This window comes from Crocodylus siamensis, chromosome 5 (genome assembly GCF_052110815.1).
Source record: "Crocodylus siamensis isolate JL-2025a chromosome 5, ASM5211081v1, whole genome shotgun sequence".
Lineage (NCBI taxonomy): Eukaryota > Metazoa > Chordata > Crocodylia > Crocodylidae > Crocodylus > Crocodylus siamensis.
Genome location: NC_143399.1, coordinates 9,834,723 through 9,858,328, shown reverse-complemented (window position 1 = coordinate 9,858,328; position 23,606 = coordinate 9,834,723). Strand labels below are relative to the sequence as shown.

Here is a 23,606-nt window from a genome sequence, read left to right as displayed (position 1 = left end):
GGGGAGGCCAGCAGTGCTGCCCACCCCCCCATCTCTGCCATCACGGCAGTGCGCTGCCACCACCCCCGTCTGGAACGCTCTTGGAGCACCTGGCTGGCTGCCGAGACAACCAATCAGAGTGCAAATAAAGTGTTATGGACAGACAGAAAGACTAATGCTTTTCTAACATTAGAATGGAGTTATTCAAATGACTTGTTTCAAATTAAAGGGAATACTTAAAAACAATGCAACTCAATAGGAATAAGCAAAGATCAGTAAATACCAGCTGGAGGCTGCTGATGCAGTATAAAAGTTCACTGAGATTATGGTACGGGCGAGATAGTTAAGCATCTGGAAGGATGCCCCTGTTGACAATGTAAGCTGAAAGGGCTGCAGTAAATAATTGCTAGCTTGGAAGACTTTTCTGCTCTGTGCAGAGATTTCCCTGTGCATAGATTTAAGTTACCTTGCAGTATGTTTTCCAAGTAAATATGACCTTGCCTCTAGAAAGTATAATGGAACATCCCATCATTGACAAAAGCAAAGGGTGCGAACCAGTAAGGAAGCAAGAGACCAGATCTGTGGCCATACAGATGGAGTTTTGGAGGTCACATCCCTGAAATCAGATCTGCTTTACAGGTTGTTGGGAAAGATGGCTAAAAAGAGCAGCGGTAGTAGCCCAACTCCCAACTGTTTGTTTTTCACTTTGTAGAAGGGCAGAGAGAGACATTTATTTCTCCCCGCTCCCAATCACAAGATGCTTTGAGTAGTGAGGAAGCACGCAGCAAATTTTGACTGCTCACAGCAACTAAGTATGTGCACAACTACTGCAGTCCCTGGTGCTGCCATCACTGTCTGTCAAGCACAGTTAAGATTGCTGACTTGCAGAATAAATATTGTCCACATAATTGCTTTGTGGAGCAGCAAAGAGTTTTAATTATATGGTTAACTACACAGGAATATAGGATTTGTCATAACGGATCAGTCTGGTCCTTCATGGCTGATATCTTGCCTCTAGTGCTGCATGTGTTAGCGAAAAGGAAGCCATCTCTTCTTGCCCTCATAACGCATTTAGGCCATTGGAAATGTAGAACAAGTTCCTTTACTGACCCAGTTTATACTCAGTACGGTAATTCCTCCTCTGTGAGTCTGTTCTGCTAAAGCCTCTCATGAAGCGTGACTTAATGGACATAAGTTCTTGGCTGGGAAGGATCTTGGGTCTCAGCAGAGTTACCTGATGTTTGATTGGGGTTTCTGGGTTTAGCTGAGTGCTGTCAGCCGGTCCTGATCGACCCCTGTAGCCCTGCTTGATGTTTAAACTAGGAGGGAATTTTTCCAGACTTCTCAGCTTCCCACAGTTTTTTTTCCTTCTGTTGCCCATCCTGCCCACCTTTCCCCTTCCTCTTTCACCTCTTGGGAGTAATTCCTATGCAGATCAATTTTGCAATATTGCCTTATTGATTACTGTATTTTTTGCTAGGTCCCACTTTGGTTAGGTGTGATCATTTATGGTTGAGTGTATGCTGGTTGCCACCAGGATCCTCAACTAAAAATCCAATGCAGTGAATATATGTCAGTTAACATGTTAGGAACAGATGTGCTGTACAACTGATTGCCGTGGCTGTATTTGAAGGGGATGAAGTGAAGCAAGCCATTCATCTGGATGGGCATAGTTGGGCAGACAGCGTGTGGCAGTGTATGTCTGTTGTCCAGATGGCGTGTGCGAGGGGAGTTTAGTGCTGTGACCAGCTAGCCTGGGTACTGTAAGGCAACTGTCACTGGAGACTGCTAAGGAAGCTCTTTCAGTGACTTTCAGTCCCGTCAGATCTATGTTAGAAAAGTTTTGCCAAAACAGCTGTAGAGTTAGCTTTTGCAAGAATAGCTTGTGCTGGTTTCCCAAGTGAAATAAACTGTACAAGTAAATGCAAAACTCTAAAACTCTTGGTTCAGAGATGATACCTTTTATTAGATCTCTTGGTACCTTTTATTAGATCAACTAAGAAATCACAAAAAAACTATCTTTCTTTGCAAGTTTTCAGGCTCATGTACCCTTCAGGCTTGTGCCTGAAAGCTTGCAAAGAAAGATAATTTTTTTGCCATTTCTTAGTTGGTCTATTAAAAGGTATCATCTCTGAACCAAGAGGTCTAGAGTTTTGCATTTCTTTTTGTCTCAGACCAACACGGCTACCAAATACATCCCTGTAGAAGTAAAAGCACTGACATGTCATAATAAAAATCTTGCCCATAAAAGACATTCCTGCACCGGCAGAAGATTCTGGTATTGTCCCTATTTTTATGCGATTCACAGCATTTGTTTGCTGGGGAAACGCACTGAAAAAAATGTTGCATCTAGAAGAGAGTGTTCGTGTCACTGGGGATGGAGTAACATCAAAGGTGGGGCAGAGGAGCCTTGTGTATGGAATGAAAAGCCGTGCAGTGTCCTCTGATTTACTGGGCAAGAGCAGTGTTTTTAGCAGCATTGAAATTTGTGACCATCTTGGGTGGCCAGCATGAGGCAGTTTGTGTTTCTCAGCCCTGGCAAAAGAAATGCTAACATAACAGCAATGTCCCTCTTCCGCTACCCACAGACATACCTCCCAGGGAACTGTGTGGTTCAACAAAATATTGAATATTCAGCTCAGTCGAAATGTATAAAGACTCCCGGCAAACAGCACTGTACTGAGTTTTAAATTCCAATAATTCAGTAAGTGCATGTCAGAAGATACCGTAGTCTAGGCTGAGCAGGCTCAGATGTTGTTATCTACTGTTTATTGTGCATGCTGATAAAGGATTTATAGATCCCGTTGGACAGCAGATAAGCCTAATATGAATTTTCCTCAGCGGTTATTACTGAAGGGTACCTGTACTTGGGGGTGTGCGCGCGCACGCACTGGGGGATAACTATGTTATATTTGGCTGGTTGTAAGAGGTTTCTTTTCTTCCATCAGATAGTGTTACTTAGGATTTGCTGTAATGGATATTTACTCCAAATTGGAATTGTACTGTAAACAAACGGGCAGATTTAACTGCATCCTCTTAAGCTGGATCTCATGGCATAGCCATCTGTTTGTCGTATACCGAATCCTGTGATAATATTGATCACCTACTGCTGCAAAGAACTCAAGTGTTTTAAGAGCTTGAGTACAATCATGGCACCCAAATACCACCAGTCTACTAATCGCAATGAATAAAGAACCATACGTGCTTTATGTAAGGATAAGCTTCTTATTTACAACTGTTGGTGACCTATTCAGTAATAATACCTTCAGTATATATTGGTTTTATTGTTGTGTTGGGTATTTACAGAGGGCGATGACATGAGGAAGTGTACATGATACGTGGGATTGTTATGCCCTCGTGTCAGAAGACATGCAGGTATCCTGCATACTCTAGTGCGAGGAAAACAAGGTGAAAGAACAAGGAAAGTTGCCATGAGTACAACTATATACACTTTGCGGCTCTAACTCACAAAGGGCAGAGAAGCAATTTCACCTTTCAGTTTACTCTTACATTTCTCTCATTGCTCTTTCCAAGGCTCTGAGTGGTTGGGTCCAGGTGTCTGTTCCGGGGCTGCAGCATCTCTGTGACAGGTGGCCCTGACAGCGCTGTTAATGGCTGTAGTTGTCTGGCGTTTGCCATTAGAAGACCCCAGTTTTGGTTGTATATAATGGCCTTGTTACACATTCATTTTAGGCAGCTCCTGGAGCTCTTAACCCCCGGATTGTCCACATAGCACCTGAAACTAATTTTAAGCACTCTTTAGGCAGCTTAAAGTTATGCCATTCCAGGGCAGGTTTATTTCTGACCCGTGTTACCCAACTTGTGTTGCATTAATGTGTGGCCACTCCCCACAGACGAGTTGCCCATGTTGCGGTCCTAGGGCATCCTGGGATGCAGAGTCCCCTTCCCCATCTTCTTGTTCTGTGTGGACAAACTTTCACCCCCTGACCTTGATTGCCCAGGGGGTGGTTCTGGCACTAAGCCAACTCACCCATTCCTCTGCCCTGCCCTCCCCTCCCCACCTAAGGGTGACCTTTCCACCCCGGGGGTGCAGCCCCACGAGGGCAGCCTGCAGAGCCCATGCCTGCTAACCAGCTCACAGGCCATAGATGGGTCCAGGAATGGAGACTGGGGGATGGTGGGGAGAGGGCAGGGCAGGGGGGTGGTACACGGTAGGAGACTGGATAAGGTCCCTATGAGCTGTGGCTTCCTTCTTGGGCCAGGGGCAGTAGCGCCCCCAAAAGCACCTTCCCTCACCTCTTCTATCTCCCACCCACACTGGGAAGCATGACCAGCACCCCTCACACCCCAATCCCAAATCCAGATTTATTAAAACACAAGACCTTCTTTAAATTACTTCCTCTTTCTTTCTTTCTTACATTTTTTTTGCTTCTTTTTATTTTATCTTTCAGTGACTGACTTCTTTCATTTCACCACCCTTCTGCCACCCCTATTTCCTTTCCAGCTCCCATTTCAAAACTTACCCACATCCTATTAACTCTCTCCCTCCCAGTTTCATGTCCCTGCCCTCCCCCCAATCTCCTCCCTCCCCACCTAGAGCAAGGATAGAAGCCTGTCCTGGCTCACCAGCCTGTAGCAGCAACTCCCAGCTGTAGCTCCTAGTCAGGACCTTACTCCCACCATTTCACTGAAGAAATCTAGTATCTCCATGCTCTGGAGCACAGGCTTGACATTTAGTGGGGGACTGGCTTTGTGTAGAGGATGTCTTTTGTTGTCCCCAGGATAGTTTGCCCAAATTTGACCAATTTAAAAGCTTTGAAACATAAGCTATGCACATACTCAGTTCCAGCACTGGAGTGGGTTCTTTTTTAAAAACCAAAAAAAGAAGAAAATCTCTGAAACTCAAGTACTAAAAAATCTTTGTTAAAAGGAAATTCTAATTGCATAGTCAAGCTCTCAAAGATTAAGAAATACTGGAATTAAGTCGGTGGGAGCTCTGCTTTAATACAGGGGTTTAATACCCACCTGCTTTAATACGGGAGTATGCGTACCCCGGGGAGTACTTGGGAGGGCCCTAGGGGGTACGCGCAGGCAGGTGGGGACAGAGCGCCACCGCCTCCAAAGAGCAGGGCCAGGGGCAGGCAAGAGCAGCTGCAGGCCGCGCAGGCGCTGCCTGGCCAGCTGGCCGTGAGGATGGAGAGCTTCCCCCATGCCGCCGCTTCCCACCACCCCACGCTGCTGTCGCTTCGCTCATTTTTAGTAAGTGTACCCCACCCCCGGCTCCATATCTGGCCATGTGCCAACCCCCCCGCCAAGCGCCGGGGCTACACTTGCTAAAAAAGAGAAAAAAAACCCTGCAATAACATGTGAAAGTGCTGTATGATCTTTAATATTCTGCAGAATCAGTTCCTAGACACACTGGACAACCAGAATGAATGGACAGTTTTGACCTTAATATCTCTGTACCTTCTTCCCTGCCGCTCTAAAATGGGATTAAAATACCATCTCACTTGGCAGCACTTCTGTGAAAAAAACACAAATATTTGTGAAGCTCATTGGATATTACAAGAATGAGTACCATGAAGAAATGATAATTTTTCATGCAGCCACTGTTGGAGTGTAGTTAGTATGGTCTAGGGACCACCTCCTGATCGACAGCGAGAGTGCAAAACATCAAACAGTTGCCCATTCAAAGAGCACACCCATCCAGTGAAATGCATGAAGCAGGTGTCCTGTGCAAAAAGACTGTATCATAATACCCATGTGAAGGGGGCCAAATGAAAATTGTATGGATAGTCTTTATCCTAACATTTCCTAAATTTTCAGTGTTAGACATTGCAAGCCCTAGCATTTATTAAAAGTAGTTTTCTGAGTCTAGTACAAATATCAGTCCTGCAGCTGGATAATCAGGTTCCAAGAGATCTGGGTTCAAAAAAGAAAATATATTTCACTAGATCAGGGATCACACAGTTCATTGCAGGATCTCTGATGGGAATTATAAAAATAAATAAATAAATAAAAAGGAAACATAGCGAAGAATATTTAAAGCAAAAATTAATGTCTTTTTAAATTGCATACGGCATACTGTCCTTGCTCTGCAGTTAGCATGTGAGGCTAGAAAGTGAAAGCAACTATACACAAAATGTAGTTTATTGAGGTAAATGGAGTGTAATATGGAAATAAACTGTATAAATGTAAGCAAGATTATAAACATTCTTCTTGTTTTAATAACCAGTGTCGTATTAGCAATGTGAGTAAGCAATTAAGTTCAGAGGCCTTTTATCTGGCTAGCTAGCTTCTCTAATACTTGTATAAGTGACTCCCAAAAATATTATCTAAATGAGGATGATGTCCTCTTAAATTAAAAAACCCCAACATTTTGTTCATGAGCAGATCTGTTTTTAACAAGAAAACATCTAAGAGATGTTTTGAGAAGCACAGGAGCTGCTATTCACAAGGATATCAGCAGTACACAGTACAGGGCATCATTAAAAAATCAACCTGAACCGCCCATGGCAGTTACTTTTACTATGTTATTATTTGCTGTTCTCCCCATTCTTAGTACAGGAAATACCACAAGCCCTGCAATTAAATTACATACTACGGCACAGGAAATGTTTAATATTACCCGTCCACTCAGATAAAGCGTGGGCCTGATTCTGATCTTTGCAGTCTTAATAGTCTTCCCTCTGATCCCAGCAATTGCCCTTAATTTACCCGCATAAATAAAACCAAAATCAGGCCTTGTGTTTGCACATGATTTTACAAGAACTGCAGCATATATCCTTCTGACCTGCTGTCACTTTTTCTTATCCAAATTCCTGTTGTTCGGGGTTTACCATTGGTGAGGTCTTGCTTTAGTGCCAGCCTGTCCGCATCTCCTCTTTACTGCATTGCCATAGCACAAATGAGCTCTCTAGGACACTGCTCCATCCTTCATTTGTACCTACACTGTTAATGTTTGCTCTTGTGTTTCCTGAATATATTTGTTATGGGTGACTAAAGTAGGTGGAGGTTTGTCTTTAAATAAAGTCATGCTATATCCAAAAACCTATTCCAGGGAAATAGTCTGGGTGCTAAAATAACTCCCGTGGTGGCAGTAGCCACGTGATTTCTCAGTTTGTCTTTTTCTTTGATTTATTTTGTCAAGACTGCTACCAGCATTACAATAACCTGTGAAGCAAAAACTGCACATATACACAATACATATTTTACATAGGACTATAAAATAATATCCTGCTGAGATGGGCATTTCCAGGAGACCTGAAGCAATAGCAAAGGGGTCTTGTTGCCTTGTAAGGTACTTTACGGCACTCGGATCATTCAAAAATTGTGGCATGTACTTAATGTAGCAAAGGAGAAATTGCTTTCTTGAAGCAACACGCAGCATACAAGATGGACTGTTTAGGGTGAAATTTGTTTGTACTGTGAAGCCGAATGGATGAATTGATTTGAATCGAATGAGGCCTGGCTTGGAAATCATCCCAAATATTAACCTGTACTGTGGACCAAGGGTTTGAAGGGGTTTCTAGTATATGAATCTTGCTGCTTCTGGCAGCACTTGATAGTTGAAGGACAAGCCAGGGACAGGCTCAGTAAAATAAGAGAAAAGAAATGGAAGTTTTTAGGGGTGCACCAATTTTCTTGGCCCAGCCCCGGATCCCATTCACTGCCCTTGCTGCTCTCCACGCTGCCCAGCTGCATTTCTGGCCATGCGTGTGGCTGTGGGCATGCACATGGCACCCTGGGGTCCTCGCCAGAAAGCATATTATATTTATCAATGAACATTATCGGCTATACCAGCCAAAAAAAGCCGATAGCCGATTAATGTTCCCAAGGTCATGAATCTGATCTTGGCACAGAAGTATGGGATAACATTGGAGAGCTTGTAGAAAGCTAAGAGAAGACAGGCTCTGAATGAACTAGAAAGATGGATGGGATATGGAGGGAAGGAGGGAGAGGATGGGAGTTGGAGGAGAAGGAGGGAAGAAGTGTGTATCATAAAAAGCACGTGTGAACTTTCTGAGCGTGTTGGGGTTTAACTAGTTAACTTGTGAGGTTCACTTTGTATAATCCCTTGGCTTGAGGTGGGAGAGAAGCAGGTGCCTCTTCCCCACAGGAAGTGCCCATGCATTCTGCATCGGCTTGACCTGTCGGGAAAGCTGAGCCTGCCCTCTTAGTTAACCACCCTGCTTCCATTTGCTCTGTATTGGTGGAAACTCCTAATCCACGGGCAAGGAAATTAAATTTTCAATTCGGAGTTGCTAGAAAACACTCGGGTAACAAAGCTCAGGATGTTTCCCAGAGCTAATCACCTTTGTCACATGAATGTGTCGTGCCCTGGTGAGAGTAAATAACAAACCGAGGAGCTTCCTTTCATGGTTGTCATATCTGCTGTCTTCTGCCTTCTGCTGCATTGTTGCCATCTCCTTTCCAAGAGTTGTTCAAGAGGCTGCAGTGCAGATGAAGCCAAGGAGCCCAGGCCCCCCAGTCTGTCTGCAGCCTGAGAACTAGCCAAGTGAAGGAAATACTTTTGACTTAAATTCAAATAGCATGGTTTCTTGAGAGGGTGAGAACTGCCTCAGATGCTCTTGAGGAAGCGTGATGCATAATGGGATGCTTGGAGGTCCCTTGCAGCAGACGCATTAACATTATGGTAAATAACTCCTCCATGCAGCCGACATGATCCCAGCAGCAGCACTGTCGGCTGCAGATCTCTCAGTGCTTAGCATTTGTAAGTCGTCCCTTGAGTGTGTTTTGGAAGGACTTCTGTCAACATCCTGTAATTTGGTCTACACAATCCTTTGGCTATACACCGTTCTGCTTCTGCTGTTTCACATTTTCTTTGGACCAAATGAGTAGGGAGGTCAGCTGAATCCCTTACTTGGCCCCTACAGTGGTGTTGAGGTGCATGTCCTGCTCGTCATTTCATTTGTCCCAGTCCATTAGACTCTTATTCTGGCTAGTGCTTCTCTTCAGCACTGGTCTTGCTCTCAGTTTTGATGTGAGAGCTTTCTCTTGGGAGTCGATAATCCCTCCGTCGGCCACACCTTGCCCTGTAATTGCCTCCTCGTCCTCTTGTGCTGCTCAGGGAGATGCATCTGTTTTTGCCTCTTCTGACAGTTTACTATTTTAATGATGCAAAGCAAGCCGGGCTGTGGTCTCTGTTCACTGCACTGTTTTTCTGCCAGTAACGAGCATCGTTCTGACAAACAACATCTACATTTCACCTCATTTTATGACTCATTCTCTCTGTCTCGCTCTGTATCTGCTTATGCACATAGGTATGTGTCACTAGAAGAATTAGCTAAGCTAGGGACTTGAAGCGTGAAACCCTTTCTTTTTACTGAGTCTACCTGGCTGCATGTGTGTGGAGCTGTGTACATTAAGGTTAAAAATGTTCAGGTTTTGCAGTCAAGCCTTCAAACATTTGGAAATTAGGGTGACCTGTTGTTCTTCATGCCTTATGGGGATCTATTGTAGACAACCACATTCTCTAATCCCTTGAAAATAGCTAGGTCTTTGCCCCTACTCCTGTTCAGAGAAGGCTGTTCCAGAGCTTGGTTCTTATTTGTTCTGGGTGCAGACCGATATAACACCTGAATGGATAACGAAGGTCACCAATACAAGCTGTTAGGATCCAAGTGCTACATCTTCATGATTCTGTAGCGCAGCAAGACTGCTCTGACCTTAACCTTGCTTCATCCAGGATCAGGCTGCTGACTTGTATCGCTGGGATGATGCTGCTCACTTGTACCACGACAGGATCGTGCGGACGTGATCTGAGCTGCTGTACGCTGCTTCCTTTTTGAAGCAGCTGCAGATATATGTGTGATGTGTCCCTATCCTAGGCTGGATTCTTTGCAGATAGAAGGGTTTGCTCATGTGAAGCATCTTGGCCACAATGTGTCGATCTACAACTAGATTATTTTTTACCTAATAATTATTCTTTGTTTGTATGTGCAGTATCCACAAGCAGTCAGCTGTAGACCTTGTCCCAATTTTTGAGACTTGTTGAAAATAATTTTTGAACAAAATTCTTTATAAAATTTTAAAAAATAGACATTTGGGGTATCTATTTAAAAGAGGAATAAGTTGTATAAGATGGCAGGGGATGCCATCTGGTTTTTGGCTACTTGAAAGTGGCAAGACACTTGCTTCCCCTTCCTCTGTCTGCCGTTCCACAGCCTAAGAATGCAATAAGCTTTCTTACCCTTAACCTTTCGCACTTCAAATGTTTCTTAAAGTTAACCTTTCTCAGTTCAAATGAAAGATTCCTAAGCGCTCAACACATTGCTTATCACAAACACTATATGCTGCTGTCGTGTCCTGTCACTGGAAGGAAGCAAAATATAGTATCCACTTGAAACCCCAGTTTATCATCTGGGAGACAGTAGAGGAGTCTCCTGTGCAGGTGGAGCGGTGTGTACCTACATGCATGGATCTGAACTGAACAAATTGCCGGAAGGTTGGAGGTGAGATAATGATTCGCTTCCCCGGTTGTGCTCGCAGTACAGTTTGCAAGGCTGGGGGTTGGGAGGGGATCTCTCGCACTTAAACCTTCTACGTTTAAATGATGCCTGTGGAATTTTCAAATCTTGCGTTGCAGCATCCGCCATAATTATAATAATCAACACGTTGTGAAACTGTGAAATGATTAATGTTTCCTGTGCTGCTGGCTTTATTTGTTTGGAAATAGAAAAAATGTTCAGGGGATTAAATACAACTCATGTTGAAAGTCAAGCCTTCTGTTTAGCCTAAGCTTTAGAACAAAATGTTGCTTATGTTGCAACCAGGAAAGTGTTGTATTTTCATGAGCTGGAAGCAATCTGCATGTCATTTTAATTGTTGGAGAGAAATAGATTTACCCATTGTACTTCAAGCCCGCTGGTGCCAGGGTATGTGCACTGCAACCTGCAAAGAGATGATGGAGGTATGCGAGCATTATGATGTGGAGATGGGTGGTGCGCCTGGCTCAGTTTTCTCTTCTGGGCCCCCGTCACTGTTCTGCATGTGATGGTGCACTTCCAGCCCTCCGCTGAGTTGGTGTTTAATCTTCCCTCTGCTGTATGTTTGTCTGGATGGCACTCATTTCTGTGGGGTCCAGCCAGGGGTCCCATATGAAGCAGCTAAAGCAAATTGCCCACCATTTCTTACTGTTTCCCCAGGCTGCTGCCATCTTGCCTTCCTCTGGGAGGTAACTTTTCTCACTCATTCCCCATGCTTCTCTTCCTCCATTGCATGGGCGGCTAGTTTATCTGTCGCCTAACAACCAAGGGTAGAAATGTTTCCCGTTTCACTCACTATGCTGTCACCCAAATCCATTCATTGCACTTACTCCTGCTTATTTTACGGGGAATGAAGCACTGCCCCGAGAGAGAGCCTAGACTTTCGTTTACCACACAAGAGTAGCAGGGTTTTAAAGTACACATCTTTCATTCTCTGTTTGAACTGATTTGACGATGAGCAGGGATCCTGGTTTTCTCTGATTTTAAAAAATCCCCAATTTTTGGTTTAAAAAAAAAAGTAACCCCAAATCTACATTTTTCTGTGATTTAAATGAAACGCCACCATATATATATGCACATACATACATACATATATATGAAACGCCACCATATATATATGCACATACATACATACATACATATGAAACGCCACCATATATGCACATACATATATATGCACATACATATATATGTATGTATCTATGTGTATATATAGTAATGTTTCATTTAAATTACAGAAAAATGTGGATTTGGGGTTACTTTTTTAACTGAAAATTGGAGAAAACCAGGATGAACCCTTGATATCAGAATGAAGGAGGAGAGCTTTTCTTCTCTCCGTCTCCTGAGAGAGACAGACATTTGGCTAATTCAGGTCCACGTTTCTGGTCTGGATGTCATTTGGAGTCCTATAACTTGTACGGTAGATGCACATTTTTGAGGTTGGGAAGGCCAGCATCCAATGTAAAAATGCAGTACGCAGTAACAGAAATGTCACCGAGTCCAAGCGTTATGAGCCCATTAGCCAAATTCCAGATGCAGTGATGGGATTAGTTGGTTGGTAATGGATAGGAGGGAAATTTGCATCAGTGGGGTTGGAAGGAAAATGCATGTGTTTGGGTCCGGGTTGCAGTGATTTTCTGAGCCAGAGCCAGAGATGTGCTCTTTGTTTCAGCTGGCAATACAAGGCATGCGTGTTAACACATCACAAACACTGATGCTGTGTGTAATAACCCTCAACCCTGAGACAAATGCAGCAGATGTGCAGGTGAATTGAATGAAAGGGAAGCATTGTACGGTGCATGCTGGATTAATATGTTGCTGGGAGAACAGGGCATTAGTCTATTAAAGATAATAGCAGAAAAAAGAGCCTGGACTCAGCCGTAAAGCATTGGCTCTCTGGCACCCTCCGTTTGGTGTCTGTGTCCCTTGACACTCGTGAAAGATGTAAATGAGCAGATATTACAACCGGTGCGTGCGTGAGAGAGGTCGGCGATGAACGTGAATGGAGCCGTTGTCTTACAAAATCAACTGCAAGTGCTTTAACTCGAGGCTGGTAACGCTTTACCTCATAGATGCCTCTCCTTATCCCATTGCCATGGCAACTCTTTTTCCCATTTAATGTCTCCCAGACTTAGTTAAAAGTGCAGCGGTCCAAGCGAAAGTTTACTGCTCCGTTCCTGGCACGTTAACGGCTCCCATCACGACCTCCTAATCCAGTTCACATGCTCCACCTTATACCCTCCACTTGCATTTGGCCAGAGGATGCAGGGCTTCTGCCTGCTGTAGGTTAGCCTTTGATCTGCTAAAACCCCGAACGGTTTAAGACTTTGTGGGTGGAAGAGCTCAGCTGGCACTGGAGCAGTCCTGCTGTGGGACTCCCGTCTCACTTGAATGGACCCCACGGGCTTCTCAGGAGCCCTTCCTGCTTTGTCCCAGGGCAAATGAGAGCAGGGTCAGACCTGAAGAGGCAAGGTAGGCAAAAGCTGCACCAACAGACAGATACACACAGAGAGTTTTGCTTAGTATCTAATTTGCACTTGTTGCAGCCGCGATGGCATCTTCCACAGTAGCCATTATTCATGATTATTCCCCCGGGGCTCCAAGTATCTTCTGGCCAAGGGGGAGTCTGACTCTTTTATTGCAGCTGCCCAGTTAAGTTCCTGGATGAAATATATGCCATGTAATGATGTTGAACAAATTCAGTGGTTCCTAGCTGCTTTCACAGCCTGTCATTTGTCTTCTGTAGCTGCAAGTAACTTCTGTGACAGGCAGTAATTATCAGACAAAAATAAAGACCTGGCCACTGCAAGGGGCTGAGAAATCCAGAGAGGGTAGGGCGAGGGCAGAGCTTCCACTTTTTTTAGGGAAATAAATTCCCAAAAGAATCTGCCCGAGTGATCTGCTCTAAGTAGAGAGGTGTGGCTCGGCTGGCTGGGGTGAGCCTCGGAGCCAGAATGCCAGTTTTCTAATGCCAGCTTTCTTTCCTCATCTTGGACAAGCCACTCAGGCCTATATTTTTTAATGTAGCCTTTAATTTTTGGTACCTCGAGGCTTTGATACCTTCAGTCTTGGGCTGTTCTTGCACACAATAGTCCAGATTCATTCAGAGGGAAAACCAGTATCGGGCACCATTGTACCCAGGCCCTATATTGCCAAGGGAGCAGCAGGGAGACACAGGGGAGGGAAGGGGCAGTCATTGTGAGAAAGGGGGAAAGAGCTAATGCAGCGTGCCTTGCAGACATCCTTTCTGTGCAGACCTCTGTACAATGTTATGGGGACATAAAAGGGTGCTTAGTGCCTTCTGAATGCCAAGAGAGAGATTCGAGCCCACTTTGACCTAGCCTAGGCCGTGGCTGACAGTGGGTCTGGTCCAGTTTACCATGAAGCATGGTCCGCTTTATCTTGATCTGAGAGTGATTTCTGGCTGGATCACATTGCAGGGAAAATAACAGAGCTTAGCCCAGTTGGAGACCAGTGCACTTTAGAGGAAGAAATAGCCAAATTCATCCCATAGCCACTCCGTATCTTTAGTTTCCAAAATTAACCTATGCTTTGCAGGCAGTGTTGATGCTGACACCTGGTATTGTATAGGATGGCAGCCGTGGCTTCCTGCTATATCATACCCTCTTTGAGCAGCACCAGCAATCTAGAAAGAAGCATTATGTGTTTAAAAGAAAAACAACCTTGTCTTTCTCATCTTTATTCTTGAAGCATGGTCCTTCATTGGTGAGACGCCCATAGGCCTTTTTAATATAAATTAGGTTATTTTCCACCTCTGTATCCTACAGCTGCAATGACCCAGTTTTGTGTAAAGGTAGTGAGCTTACCTTCCCCTGAGAGCAGCGCAAAGAGCCTAACAGTACATGCCCTGGACTATTTTTCTGCTCCTTTTTTTGTAAGACCAGATTTTGTGTTGTGTTGTTTTGAAAGGTAGGGAAAGCACAGGCAATCTTGGTGAGTGCTTCATTTTTTTAAAGTCCTTTCCTACCTACTTGAGACTTATTTTTCATTCCACTAAGTGTTTAGGTCTTCCAAATTAATTAGTTGAGGAAGATCTGCAGCCGCACATCCTGCTGTGTGATCCAGCCATTTTTTGTTCTGTGATGTAGGCTGTTTGCATTGAACTGAGCTACAATAAACCAGACTAGCCATTCTCATTAACGGCGGGTACCAGCTTAAAACCCAGTCATCAGAGAGCAAGCATGCTGGCAGCTGAATCAAGAAATACAGTCACGAGAAAAGTAACCGAGAGCATCAGCCAGACGCTTCCTTCTTATACGATGGCAGAAAGGACTATGGAAGACAGGTCTGCTGAATTTTGCATGTTGATAAAAACATCTGTGGTGCTCAGAAATGTTGTACATTTAAAAATAAATCCCAATATCATTCAGAAGTCTATCAGCACACTTAAAAATGAGTGAGTTAATCCTCTTTATGTGGGTATCTGGTCATGCTGTGCATCATATTAGTGGCATACTCCAGTGTAGTGGGGTCCAGCACGCATCACTAGCTCTCTCATTTGACCCTTAGGGCGTCTGTCACACCTGGGAGTCGCTTTACAGCCATTTGTCTTTGCATGCCATGGTATTTAGGGTTTTTCTTTTTTTTTTTTTACTTGAAAATGTTGTTAATAACTAGAGCATTAAATTCTGGCCTCCAGCAGGGTCCTTCCATATGTTTGCAGCCAATGTTTTGTCCACAGAGAGAAAATACGTGTGTGAGAGAGAGAGAGAGTACATATAATGGGGCAAGTTCCCTGAGCCAGTCTCCCCATGAGTTGAAATGCAAGCCCTGGAAAACTCTCATCTGCTCGAGGAATTCAGAGAGAAACAGACTGCGACGTCTCCCACTGTACCTTTTCACCCATGGCAAGGACAGGACCGGGAGCCAAGTGGACCAGATTTTTCTCCATTGCAATGTGTGAAGATTGTTTCCCTTCAGGCAGGAAACAGGGAATCTTTATTGCACGGGGAGAAACTTAGTTATCAGACTGGGATGCAAAGCTGTTTTTCCAGTTGGACTAACTAACCTAACTCGACCATCCTTCCAGTCCCCAAAGACCACTCAAAATATCTTACCTTGCCTCTATTCAAGTCTGTTCTTCCCCTTCTGCTGATCTGCCTGGTTTTTCCCACTCTTGAGCATTTTTTCACTCACCCCAGCCTTCAGTGATGGTTGGCTATTGCCAGAGGGAGCGCTCATGCCACATGGGAACAACTGGAAATGAGCTGCATTGCTTCCAAAAACCTTCACCTTGTTTAAAAGCTTGGTTTGGAGCACTCTGCTCTAAACCAAATCACATTTCCACTACTGCCCGCCACTTATTCTAGCGTCCTGCCTCCAAAGTTTTGGAGATGACTAGTTCAAGTCTTACAAAGGGAAATTATGTCAGGGCTACGTGAATATGTAGCAAATATTCACCCTAGGTTTATCTCCCTTTTTGTCTGATGAATATTTCATAAACTGACCTTGTTTTTTTTAATGTCTGTGGATTGTAAGGATTTGCAAAATGGTCTGAGGGCTTTTAAAATGTAATTTGGGCATTGTCTGCGTGGTTTCCACCCCACATTTTTACTATGTGAGTTTTGTGATTTGATCACTTCCATCACATAATGTTGTCTCCCGTCTGACTGCCTGACTAAAACGTTTTCAAGTGGGAGAAAAACAGTAAATAGCAAAGGATGTGCTTTGGCATAGATTTTATATAAATAATTATTGATACTCAAATTTGGAAAGCTTTCAGGATTAATTAGCATTTTTATGAATGCCCAGTGGTTATCTGAATATTTATGAATAGCATCCTATGAGAAACCATTGTGATCTGAACTCTGCTCTTTTTTAATCTGTGAAGATATTTGTGACTCTCTCTATGATATATGAAAAATAGAGATGAGAAATAGTTTTAAGAATTTTTATCATAGGCAAAATATTTTCCCTGACTGTAGACTGCAGTAGCTATTTTTTCCCCCTAAAACTTTATCAGAAAGAAACAATACAATCACTCTGAGATATAGACCAGGCATGAAAAAATTTTCAGCCGTACTGCTTAGTTTGGCAAAATTATAACCAACTGAAGACAGAGTGTGTCTTGTAAGGACAAGTGTTAAGCAACCTTAATTACAGTCATTGCTGCCAACATGAAGTTGTGGTTTGGGATTTAAGGTTTTAGCAACATGAGTTGGGGATGGTTATGCTAGCTGCTAATGAGTTACGGAGAATATCTCAAACAAGCACTGATAAAATGTGTCTGTAATTTCATACCATCTTCTGCTGTGCACATTTCTGCACATGTTGCAAAGAGATTACTGGAGCATTCCCAGCACAGTTTAATAGCAGGATATGGCCAGCAGCAAGAAAACCCTTCACCTCAACTGTGGAAGTATTTATATGTGCAGGGACTATGTGCATCTACAAGTAGTTTTTATCTACATTTTCCCCAGGAATTCTTTCATGTTATCCATTTAACACCTTGCAATGTAAGGCCATGTCCACATGAGCAAGGGGCACATGTTTGCAGCAGCAGAGATAGTAGCACCACAAATGGCACATAGTTTAACATGCAACACACGCAGTGTGTGATGCTGCAAAGAGGCACCACAAATTGCACGTGCCTGCACATTTGGGTCTGGCCTCAGAGTCTCTTGGGCCTTTGATCTGAAGAGGATGGTCTTGCTAGGCAACTGAGAGCTAGATTCAGCAACGATCACTCACTCTTACGAGGGTTTGCAGCATAAACAGGACCTTACAGGAGGATTCAGTAAATGTGAATGTGAAGGTAGTCGTAATAGAGCAGCAGATGGGGTGTGCCGACCACCTTGGAAATGAGAGGCTTCAGCCTGCCGCCTTTCCTTCACAGCTTCAGTGATCCACACTGGGGCTTGTAGCAGGGCACTAAGGTGCCTGCTACTCTTGGGAGCAATGAGGAAGGAGCCCAGGTGCTGGTTGCTACAACAACTGGAAGGAGCTAGTGACTCATACCTGTCAGCAGTCAGCTGACCGGAAGGGGCAGGGCCTGGCTCCCATTTAAATCCCAGGGCTGAGTCCAGGCAGGCAGTTCCCCGCGGGCAGCCAGAGTGGAAGGAGCTCTGCCAGACTGAGCTAAGAGGAGACGCCGGACTGCAGGTACGGCCTGAGATTGGGCAAACATACAGCAACCCTGGTGTGGCAGGAAGAATGATGTTATTGCCGATTGGCAGAGATTTATGTTATAGCCTAGGGGCGTGAGTTTTCTGTTTGCTGTTTACAACCAGAAGTTTGGGTGAGGCTATTAGGGGACGGAGGAGGCCTCATTTTTAGGGGCACAGACCCCAGTGCTAGTGAGGGCGCAGCCTTTTGGGACGAGACTAACCCCAGCACTGGAAGGACGAGCTTAAAAAGGCCAAGGATCATAAAATCATAGAAGTCGGGTCGGAAGGGACCTTGTAGATCTTCAAGCCTGACCCCACACCCAGGCGGGAGAAAAAGACTGGACTCAAATGAGTCCAGCCAGGTAGTCATCAAGCCTCTTCTTAAAGACCCCCAGGGTAGGAGCCAGCACCACTTCCCTAGGAAGTTGGTTCCAGCTCCTAGCCGCCCTAACTGTGAATGCCTGGTGTTGGGGGTGTGCAGGGATATATATATATATGGGGTTTTTTTGTGTTGTTGTCAGGACTGGTGGGTTGCCCCTGGTTTTGAACCAGTGGCTCCTTTGACTGTGGAGCTGGCGCCCGTGCCCCTGGGCTGGGGTGGGGGGGCCTTGCTCCAAAAGGGAGCAGAAAAGGGGGCCATGAGCCTCCAGGCACTTGAAGGAAAAGCTGTAGCCTCGGAGTCAAACCCTGTGTGGTGGGTTCAGACAAGGAGGCCTAGCTAAAATAAAAAGGGGTCAGGCCATTCTAGGAGAGACACCAACATACCCAACAGAATAGGCTGTCTCCCGCTCTCATAATAAATTCCAACAAGACGTGCAGGCGAGATTAGAGCGGGACAGAAGGATTCCAGGGGCGCCCCACATAAGGTGTGGATAACTAAGACGATGGCACTGGGGAGGGAGACCCATTACAGGGCTGAATGGAATGGCCATGACCTACCTTGGTCTTTGAGATGAGAAGCTGAATGTTTAATCAAAGTCATTGTCAAGTTATAAGAAGTATGCATTTTTCCTCTGAAGATCTGTTTTATGGGAGAGGATAAAAGTTCTGTGTTTGATCAGAGATGTGTTTAGTTCCCAATCCCTTTCCTTTCCCATTTCTCTTTCTGATTTACTTCATGGTTCATGTAACTCCCACTGGTCTCTAACACGTTGGCATAGTTGGTGTCTTGCTTGTGGAAGACGTGATATTTCTCTGCAGTTATCTTCTTCCTTTCCCCACTGAATTCAGGCAAAACCTCCATTGACTTGAATGGAGACAGGAAGGAGCCTCCAATATGCAGCGCTCAACTGATGCTTTGAAAACCAAGGCTTTTGGAGGAGAATCTAAAACCATTGTTCTTATTTGTAATACTAAGTGTCCGAGAGTTGAACCGCCTGCAGAATTCCCATCAGGTGTGAATATGCAGTGGCTTCCTCCTGTTGTGGATCATCTTTCCTATTTGCCATTGAACACTAGGAGCCAGATGGTCCTGAAGTATAGCAGGTTACTTAAATTGCAGTTTTGTGGTTTTCGTGGAAACTGAATAATGGTAGTTTCCAGGATCACCACAAAAAAATGGTTGTTCCTCCAATTTTGTGCGGAATCACCTGGAAAAAAATAAGAAGCTTACTGGGATACAAAGAAAGCGTGACAATCCCTGCAACCACAGAGCACGTGGTTTGAAAGATTACTACCAAGAGGCTGAGCTAGTGACTTAGACTCACTAAGACACCCATCAGGAAAATAAAAGGGCTTTGGCACCATGTTTTATAAGGGTGTTTGTAGATGACACGTTAAAGCAGGTTAAATGCCTTTTGCACCACTTTAATGGCATTGTTGTTTGCACATTTGGTGACATATTGCAAATTTAATTCCAGCTGCTGTAGCACGTTCAGCAATGTAATGCTCCTTAAATTACTTTGGGATTTGGCAAATGACTTTGGGCACTACAAAATAAAACACCTCCAAGGAGTTTTAGTTTCCTACCCTACAGCCATAGAGGGAAGCACCCGGCTCCGTGCGGCTCAGGGGCTGTGCAGGCAGACCGTGCAGACAGCCTGGCAGCAGCCTGGGAAGGCAGGCTCCATAGAAGGGGGAAAGAAAAAAAAAAAGCGACGAGCCACCCCCTCCCCCCAGCTCAGGGACTGCTCCGCCCTCCAGCTGCTTTTTCTCCCCTCTCCGCCGCTGGGGAGGCAGATAAGGATCAGGCTTCAACACAGATGTACACGACACGGGGGTTTACTTCACCCTAAATTGAAGTGGTGTTTATTAAAAACCACCACTTCAATCCAGGGAGAATTAAGCTGTTGTGTCATGTACAAGCCCCTAAGAAGCCAGATGCAGTGCTGCAGTCTGAAGAGGAAAGATTGGCCTCCTGGAGCAAAAAGACGGTGAAATCTGCACCATGAGCAGCCTGTGAAAATCACTTTGTCTTGCCATAATTTTGGTAGGCCCTTAGTTATGCTCTGGTCTGTTGTCTGAGTTTGGATCTAATCCTAATCTTTCCCAGACTAGGACTCCTCATTCTGCACATTCAGTTCCTGCTTTTGTGTTTTTGGCACATGTGAAGAGTTTTGTAGCCACCTATTTTAGAGGGGATCTTTTCATGCTAAGTACTGTGCTCCTTTTTAAAAAGGTTTTTTCATTCGAAGTCTGGACCTTGATACTTATTTATCTTTGGAGACCTACTAGGTTTGCCAGCCTTCCTGATTCCCTGTGGAGGGGCTTATGGTCTGTTTGGAGGAGTTCATACCTCTTCCCCAGTCTAGCTTGGCTGTTCCGTGATGTGAATAAAGTCTGAACGAATGCATTGACCCTGCGTGCCATGCTTTGGTACACAGTGCTGCACATAAAATTGTCATGTATGATGATCTTAGAAATGTTTTCCCTGCTTGTTCTCTCGCCCTCACCAAAGTGTTTCACAGGTTTTCTTGGTACGAATAACAGGGAGTTGCTAAATGAGTCTGGTTTTGCCAGTTCTGGAATAATCAGAGCCTCTGTCAAAGTGCTGGATGCGGCCTTTCCTAATGGTCAGTTCCTGAATAGTTTTGATAGCGACTACATTGCAGCTCAATACTTAATGGCTTATGAAAAGCAGAGTTTGGTTAAAGCTTTACAATTCATTTTCATACCAGTATCCATCTGCAGTAGCAACATAACTTTTAATTTTCATTTAATTGCTTTAATAATAGTTCCAGAAGGTTAATAACAGTGGATTGGCAGCATTAAAGGTTCATTAGCATGTGTTTTTTTCAGTGAAAAACTACTGTCCCTTTTACACTTAGATGAGACATCTCTTATCCGGAATCAGTGCACAGTGTTTCTGTGAAGGAACATGTTCAGAAGCAGAATTATTTGTTTGATATTTACTCTCACTTTTGGATGGGCTTAAGCTATAAAACCACTAAGAGCAGAGTTGGCACCAGCTGGTTATTGTGTGGCAATCGCTGTTTGCTAGTGGAGCAGGTGAAATCTTCTGACATTTACCATAGTAATAAGAAGTGAGATAGTATACAGAGAGAGAAATACAACTGGAAGAAATAGATTTCATAGACATTAGGGCTGGAAGGGACCTCGGAAGGTCATCGAGTCCAGCCCCCTGCCCAAAGGGCAGGAAGTCAGCTGGGGTCACAGGATCCCAGCAAGATAAACATCCAATTTGGTCTTGAAGGTGTTCAATGTAGGTGCTTGAACCACCTCCAATGGCAGGCTGTTCCAGACCTTGGGGGCTTGGACAGTAAAGAAATTCTTCCTTATGTCCAGCCTGAAACGGTCTCGCAGTAGTTTATGACCGTTCGACCTCGTCATCCCTTGGGGCGCTCTGGTGAACAAACGTTCCCCCAGATCCTGGTGGTCACCCCTGATAAACTTATAGGTGACCACCAGATCACCCCTGAGCCTGCGCTTTTCCAGACTAAAGAGTCCCATGGCTCTCAGCCTGTTGTCGTAAGGTCTGTTTTCCTGACCTCTGATCATGCTCATGGCTGTTCTCCGGCCTCTCTCAAGCTTCTCCACATCCTTTTTGAATTGTGGAACCCAAAACTGGACACAGTACTCCAGCTGCGGCCTCACCAAGGCCGAGTACAAGGGGAGAATGACACCCTGGGATTTGCTTGAGAAGCATCTATGGATGCAAGCCAGCGTTTTGGTCACTTTACTAGCCGCAGCATCGCATTGCAGGCTCATGTTCATCTGGTGGTCAATGATGACCCCCAAGTCTCTTTTTTCTGTAGTGCTAGCCAGCGTAGCACTGCCGAGCCTATAAGGATGCTGCAGGTTTTTCCTCCCAGGGTGGAGAACCTTGCATTTTTTGGTGTAAAACACCATCAGGTTCTCGTCTGCCCAGTTGCTGAGCCTGTCCAGGTCAGCCTGGATCACCCGCCTGTCTTCTGGTGTGGATGCTTTGCCCCAAAGTTTGGTGTCATCGGCGATCTTGGCCAGTCTGCTCCTGACTCCAATGTCCACATCATTAATGAAGATGTTGAACAATATGGGTCCAAGGACAGAGCCTCGGGGGACCCTACTGGTCACAGGACACCATGATGAGTGACTGCCATCAATTGACTTTTATTAGTAGATGTTTTGGATGGGGAATCCAGAAAGAAAAGATGACAAAGCTGAGATGGAAATACAAAGCGCCCGAGCTAGGGGCTAACAATCGAGGGATGGGGGAGAGGAGGGGAACGCGACTAGGTTACATACAATATAATGTTAGCCAACTAAGCCCGGGGGTAGGGGGATGTGGGAAGGGGGAAGGGGGGGGGGGGGTCGTGACGTTGAGGGGGAAAGGAGATAGATACACACATACCCGTTACAGTGGTCCGCAATGTTGGAGGAAGTGGCTCGGAGAAAGCGTCTCAGTCCATAAAGTCTGATCGCGGGGGGTCCTCTTTGGGTGGGGCAGGGTCGTCCGTGGCAGCGATATCCTCTCGGTGCGAAGCGGGGGGGTTCAAGGCGGTGGTGTCCTTGGGGACCAGTCCGGTGGCGGCTCGTCTGGAGGGGTTGGTGTACCCTCTGGGTCTGACCACGGAGCCAGTTTCCCAGCCAGTGGAAAGTGGTGGACCCACGGCCACAGTTGGCCAGTGTTGCCAAGAGGTGATCATGGGATACCAGATCGAAGGCTTTTTTGAAGTCAAGATATATGACATCAATCTCTTCTCCCTTGCCCAGGCGGTAGGTCACCTGGTTGTAAAAGGAAATGAGATTGGTCAAGCAAGACAAAAGCAACAAATGCATGCTGGCTATCCCTTAGGATGTTGGTGTTGGCCAGTCCATTAAGGCTATCCCTTAGGATGTTGGTGTTGGCCAGTCCATTAAGGATGGCCTCTTTAATAAACTTTTCTAAAATCTTCCTGGGGATAGAAGTCAGGCTGATGGGCCTATAGTTAGCCAGATCCACTTTCCTCCCTTTCTTGGAGAAAGGCACCACATTGGTCTTCTTCCAGTCTTCAGGCACTTCACCAGAGCACCAGGAGTTTTCAAAGATCCGTGCCAGGGGCGGGCTGTGACGCTTGCCAGCTCCTTGAGTACCCTGGGGTGCAGATTGTCAGGGCCGGCTGACTTGAAGGTATCCAGCTTCTCAAGGTGTTCCTTCACGAGGTCAGCATTTATGGAGGGTAGGGGGTCCCCATCACCCGGATCTCCCTGTCCCATAGCAGGCATGGGCGTCCCATGGGACTGATGAAGGACTGACGCAAAGTACCTATTTAATAGGTTGGCTTTCTCCTGGGCGTCAGTTGTCAGTTGCCCCATCTGGTTCAGCAGGGGTCCAATGTTGCCCTTGCTTTTCCTCCGGCTCCCCACATATCTGAAAAAGGACTTTTTGTTGTCCTTGATGCTCGAAGCTAGTTGGAGTTCAGTTGCAGCCTTGGCTTTCCTGGTTTGCTCCCTGCGGGACTGGACCAGTGCAGAATAATCCTCCTTGGAGATTAATACCGTCCTCCATCCTTTGTAGGCTTTGCTTTTTAGTCTTAGGAGGTCTGCTAGGTCCCTGGAGAGCCAGGGGGGCTGCTGTGCCTTCTTGCTGCCTTTCCTCCAAGATGGAATAGAC

At 45.2% G+C, this 23,606-nt stretch overlaps 1 protein-coding gene and 1 pseudogene across 4 annotated transcripts in view; one reads left to right on the top strand and one right to left on the bottom strand.

The window, feature by feature from the left end:
• LRP8 (LDL receptor related protein 8) overlaps nucleotides 1-23,606 on the top strand; it is a 266,690-nt gene that overhangs the window by 81,614 nt on the left and 161,470 nt on the right. The gene's annotated exons all lie outside the window — the stretch shown is intronic.
• LOC149863463 (uncharacterized) overlaps nucleotides 22,414-23,606 on the bottom strand; it is a 56,387-nt pseudogene continuing 55,194 nt past the window's right edge.